Genomic DNA, 6,479 nt, shown 5'->3' with positions numbered 1-6,479 from the left:
GCGGGCCCGGGCGCCGGCGCCAAGCACGTCACGCCGCCGCCCGCCTACCAGCGCGCACGCTTCGCGCGCCGCGCGCCTGCGGCCCCGCCTCCAGCCCCAGCCCTGGCCCCGCCCAGCCCCAGCCCTGGCCCCGCCCCGCCTGGCCCCGACCAGTCCTAGCCCTGGCCCCCCTCCCCAGCCCTGGCCCCGCCCCCACCAGCCCTGGCCCCGCCCCGCCCTGGCCCTAGCCCTGGCCCCAGCCCTGACCCCGCCCCCTCCAGCCCTGGCCCCGCCCCCAGCCCTGGCCCTGCCCAGCCCCTGGCCTCGGCCCCGCCTAGCCCTAGCCCTGGCCCCGCCCAGCCCTGACACCCCACCCCCGCCCCCAGCCCTGGCCCCGGCCCTGGGCCAGCCGCTTGCGTCCGCACCACCCTGCGGGAGGAGCGGCTGCGAAACCTTTTGCGCAAAAGCCCGGTCTTTTCGCGTCGCCCGCGCCCGCCTTGTGATCTGAGTTATTGCGAGTAGCGGCTGCCGGCCCCGTCTAGTAGGGCTGGGCCTTGGAGAACATCCCAGATAGTCACGAGGCGGGCGGGGGCTGCGGTGCCCTGCTCGGTGGCATTCCGTCGCCGGTTGCTCTATGCCCTGGCCTCGTTTTTACAAATAAGGGAAACTGGAGCCCCAGAGGTAAAGGGCCTCGCATGCAGGCGCACAAGCAGGTGTCATCAGAGTTCCCGAGAAAAGCCTTGCTTTCAGGAATAAAACTAATCAACTACTTCGGCAAGAGAGCCGAGATAAAAGAGAAAGCAAATTTCAGAACAGTCTCCCTACTATGGACCCAATGTCTTGTGGGTTTTGTTTTGGTTTGGTTTTTTTAGGATTTTATTTACTTATTCATGAGAGACCGAGGCAGAGACACAGGCAGAAGGAGAAGCAGGCTCCCTGCAGGGAGGCTGATGCTTAAACCATCCCAGGCCCCCAGGATCACGACCTGAGCTGAAGGCAGACGCTCAACCACTGAGCCACCCAGGCGCCCCTAATTTCTTGCTTTTAAAAAAAAGAGGGGGGGACGAGGATAACACATGCATATGTTTGTACATTTTAAAACAATATTATATACTCACTGCTTAGGGTTGTTTTCTCCAAGAGTTGAGGCTATGAGGTACTTTCGCTTTGTTTTGTTTTTTTTTTTTTACTTTTGTTTGAACTATTTACAAACTAATTTTATATATTTATGAACATGTTTGTAAGCAGGGAAATAACCAGGCTCTTTGAGCCTTCCGTTTCTCCTCCATACAATAGTGGCAATGACACCTACCTTGCAGAGTAATGAAAATTTAGTAAGATGACATATGTAAAAAGCTTTGCACAATGAATAGCCCGTCATTAAAATGCAGTATTTGTTCCCTTCTTTCCTCTAATGGTATGAGTTTTTGTTTATCAAAGTATAACTCAGAATCATTACTGCCACTTTGTCCAGACCCCCAAACCAAGTAAATAGGAATTTAATGCCACAGAGGCTCTGATCTGCACTAGAGAGCCCGCAAAGATAACAGGGAGCAAGCCGCAGGAAGCCGAGTTTCACCCTCTGCCTGCTTTAGCTGTCTTCACAGGTGTCAGTATCCCCCCAGGCAAACAGCCTTGCCCCACAGGGCAGAGAAAGAGAGTTACCTCTGTGACTCCTGGAATGACCAGACCAAAATCCTGCTTTGGGATCTCAGATTGTCAAAAGAGAGCTTCGAAATCCCAAAACGGAGCAACGGCCAAGACCTTTGCCAACAGGAATGTTGCTAATTAGATTTTCCTAAGGCTACCTGAAGTGCACAGCCACAGCTCCCACCTCCATCATCTATCAAATCAGCCAAGATTGGTTTCCTGGTCAGTGAAAGGCAGCTCCTCTGGGCCTTAGCACAAGCTCTTTCCTCTCTCAGGAATGTCTTCTCCCAGGTGCCCACATGGACAGCTCATGAAGGAGGCATCACGTGTTTGTGCTAATGCCACCCCAGAAAGGTAGTCTTTGACCATCGTGTACAAAAAAAGCAGTACCTTCACCTCCAGAATTCTTACCCTCCTTGTCCTGCTGTATCTTTCTCCTTAGCATAATTTATCACCGTCTGACAAACTAGATATTTTACTTATTTATTGTCTATCTCCCCTCTAGGCTAAGATACAAGCTAAATGAAAGTAGAGATGTTTGAATTGTTTGCTACTATGTCCTCAGGACCAAGAACAGTGACTGCCTTATAGTAGATGCCCAGTAAATATTTGTTGAATGTATGAATGAGGGCAGTTTCAGTGAGGGCCCAGCTACCTTCAAGCAGGATAGTCCTGCTAGAGGGAATATAAACCCTTGGATCAGTCCTATGTGTAGGCTCTGTGGGCTTCTGACCAGCCGGTTCCCCATCCAAAGCATCCCTCCTTCCCATCTTCTCTCCATACCCTTTTGCTCACTCTTTAAAGATTTTTGGAGACGTTCAGCTGAGTTGTCTTTATGTAACTGGAGAGGGCACTAGATTCTCCAGCTCACTCATTAGCTCCAGTTAGTTGATCCGATTAATCTTTTACTGCTTACGGCTGCTACAAAAGTAGCCTGGGGTTCCTTTAAGGAGGTGCTGTCAGGGGTCTACAGCAGTTCCATTATACAAAGAAAATTATGTGGGTACCCACAAGGTCAACCACGAATTATTTTTTCTTCCAGTCCAATCATCCTTCTTTGCCTTTGAGTTGGACAAGAAGGGAGGACAATGAACATAGCACTGGGGGGACAGGAAACATTTCATGAGCTCCTCTACTCGATGCCAGGCAGGTGTCAGGAACATGAAAATAAGCAAGACCAGGGGCTCTGCCCTCAGGACTAGCTCCTAGGGGGCTGAAGAAGAAGCCAGACAACTGAAGCACACACACTCTGGTTGCAGAGTAGAGGCTGGATTGGATGGGGGCAGGGCTGGACGGAGGATGGAGGCCAGAGAGTAGGCTGTGGCATTCCCAGCAAGGGATGAGACCAGACCTGTAGCGGTGGGGATAAAGAGCAGGGGGAGGATTTGAGAATTCCAGAGAAGTGCAACCAGCACCAGGGCTTGGTGACTGGTGAAGGTGAGTAAGGACCTTGCGTGATAGGTGATCGGCAGCTTTCCAGCTTGGGCATCTGGGTGGATGATAATGCCATTCGTGAGCACAGAGAACTCAGGGAGAGGAGACTGTGGGACTTCCCAACACGCTGCTTTTGGTGGAAGCTAAAACAAACAGAGACTCAGAAACAGGAAATAATACTAAATCCCCAGAGCACGGCTGCCCCTTCCTCCCGTGGAAGCTTCAACTATTATCTGTACACTGAGGGCTCCTAAAGCTTACGTCCAGCCCAGCCCTTTCCCCTGAGCTCCTGTGTAAATACCTGCAGGCGTCTCAAGCTTCACTGTACTCGTTCTGTTCAGAAGCATTTATGGAGGTCACAATGGTAGATAAGGCTCTAGGACTGATATCAGACGGTAGGTGTCAGCCTCTGCTTCTCCAAAGTGTGATTCTGTTACCACCCACCTCAGAATGACCTCAGAGCCTTGTTAAATTACAAAGTCTCGGGACCAACTCAGACCTACTCAGTCAGAACTGTCTGGGGCGGTACCTGGGAATGTGCATTCAGAGCAAACTCTAGGTGACTCCTGGGGACACATGATTGAGAATCACTTTGTGGTAGCAGAGGGCAGAGGGGTCAGCTATCAATCAACAGAGATTCCACATGTCAGTGACTAGGTGAAGCTTCAGAGTAATATCAACAATGTCTGCACCTGCAAAACACTTTGACATACCTTATTTCATATGAACTTGCAGCCCTATAAAGTTTTCTTTGCCTCATTTTAGGGGCACCTCGGTGGTTCAGTCGAGGTAAGTGGTTGACTCTTGATTTCTGCTCAGGTCATGATCTCAGGTCCTGGGATGGAGCCCTATAGTGGGCTCCCACTGCCATGGGGAGTCCACTTGAGAATTCATTCCCCTCCTCCCAACCCACTTGTACATGTGTATGCGCATGCGCATCCTCCCCCCGTCTCCATGTGCTCCCTAAATAAATCTTTTTCTTGTTTTTAAAATTTTCTTTTCCTTATTTTAGAAATCGAAAACTGAAGTTCAGGAGGACTAAAGAATTTTATTCAACGTCTCAAGTTTACGTTTCTGATTCCAAGTCCACCAGCGCTCTGCCAAGAGCTTCACAGCAGCATCGTTCCATCAGTCAACTTGTGAGACAGTCACTTGGGTGAATGAAGATGATTTATCCCTCCTCCTGAAGAGTCTTAGAATTCCAACTAACCACACAAGCTCTCTTTGGTAGCTGGAGCATTCTCCTGGGGCACAGATCAATCAGTTTAACCCCAGGTAGCCAAAGATAGCAGGTCAGAGAGCAAGAGTTCCTAAGCTATCCTAAATTCTGGGGTTACCCTAGAATTTTACCATCTGCCTTTCTAATCCTGAGGCTCTGGGGTGCCCTTTGTGTACCGCACACTTTCTGAGATTCCTTTTCACCCAATCCTGACTCTGCCCATGATTGTTCACTTGAACTCCTATCATCCTTTTAGACTTAGCCCCGTTATCCTTGGTCCTTCCCCATCTGGTAGCACTGTCCCCACAGCATAGTACCCTGCATGTGGTTATCACATTGCTTGGTGGCCATCTGCCTGTCTTATCAACTTGGTTGTAAACTCCTGAGAGCAGAGTGTGTCTTGCTCATCCTAGTGTCTCCAGTGATGAGCACAGTCCTTTGAAAGTAGTTGCTCAGTATCTGTTTGTTGAATTAGTGAGGAAATAAAGGCCAGGTGACTGTACTGCCTGGAATTTAGGCTCCATGTACAATACAAAGCATCCATCGCCAGTGCCAAAGACAGAAAAATCTTTTCTACCTGTGGCCAGTGCTATAAAATCCATGAGCACTTCTGAAAACTGAAAGAGGCCCGCCATGACCCATGTAGTGATTCACACGTTCCCTACTGATGCCCCTCAACCTTGCCTTAGAAGGCAGCCTATTTACCTGTTAGTGTTTAACTCATAGAAAATTAATGACATACACATTAAAATAAATGCCCTTTCCACCTATCAAAATTGCATTTTAAAATTTTTTTTTTAAAGATTTTATTTGTTTATTCACAAGAGACACACACACAGAGAGGCAGAGACAGAGGCAGAGGGAGAAGCAGGCTCCATGCACGGAGCCCCATGTGGGGCTTGATTCTGGAACCCTGGGATCACGCCCTGAGCCAAAGGCAGATGCTCAACCACTGAGCCACCCAGGCATCCCCTCAAAATTGCATTTTTTAAAAAGTATTGTCCAATATTGATAAAAATAAAATGAAAGGGGCATTCTCAGAAAGCTTCAGAATGAGCTATTTTCCAGGAATTAATTTAAAAATGATCAAGCCCCCAGAATGTCCTTACTCTGGAACCCAATGATTCTACTTCTAAAATTCCCCTTCAAGAAATAATTTAAAAATGGCAAGATTCGGGATCCCTGGGTGGCGCAGCGGTTTGGCGCCTGCCTTTGGCCCAGGGCGCGATCCTGGAGACCCGGGATCGAATCCCACGTTGGGCTCCCGGTGCATGGAGCCTGCTTGTGTCTCTGCCTCTCTCTCTCTCTCTCTCTGACTGTCATAAATAAATTAAAAAAAAAAATGGCAAGATTCGTGTCCAATAGAGATTATCTGCAAGAGTGTGAATTATTTGTAACAACAGTTATTTACACTAGTGGAAGTTGTAAGTACTCAGAGGCTCTATCACCCAACACCTAAATGAGGAAATTGCATCTCTCACTGAGTGGCAAACTGCAAAACCCACTCAAAGGATCAGATACCAAAAACGCAAAATCCGTGGGCAGGGAAAAGCTCCTAGGCTCACAGGATTTGGTTGAAGGTCATCAACTCACAAAATAAATATGGTGTCAGTCAGAAGAGGTTTCATTTGTCATTTTTAAAGAGTTTTTATTTATTTTTTATCTATTTGACACAGAGAGAATGCACACGAGCAGGGGGAGAAGCAGGCTCCCTGATGCAGGGCTCAATTCCAGGACCCCGGGCCCACGACCCAAACTGAAGGCAGATGCTCAACTGACTGAGCCATCCAGGCGTCCCCAGTCAGAAGAGGTTTTAAACACAGAAATCGAGAGACTGACTGTGGGCAGAGCCAATCAAAGCCCTTATATCCAGCTCAGCCAACAGATAATGCCCTGTGATCTGTCCTCTGTCCTTCCCAAGACAAGGAAGCCATAGACCAGCCCCAACTGGGCCATTAAAAGCACCCCACTCCCCTTTTCCTGGTTCTAAGATCATCAAGGGACTATCTGATTCTCCTGGCACTTGGCTACATGGATATTTATGGCATTCTAGTGTCTTTCTCCTGGCAAGCTAAAAGGGAATTCCCGATTACAACAGCCTTCCAACGCAGTTGGAAGAGGTTGTTATTTATTTCAATGCTGCCATGAACCCTCCCTGTCCATGTGACAGTTGTGTTTCTCATTGAACAATGAAAAA

Source organism: Nyctereutes procyonoides, unplaced genomic scaffold (genome assembly GCF_905146905.1).
Source record: "Nyctereutes procyonoides isolate TBG_1078 unplaced genomic scaffold, NYPRO_anot_genome, whole genome shotgun sequence".
Taxonomy (NCBI): Eukaryota; Metazoa; Chordata; class Mammalia; order Carnivora; family Canidae; genus Nyctereutes; species Nyctereutes procyonoides.
This window is presented reverse-complemented; position numbering follows the sequence as displayed.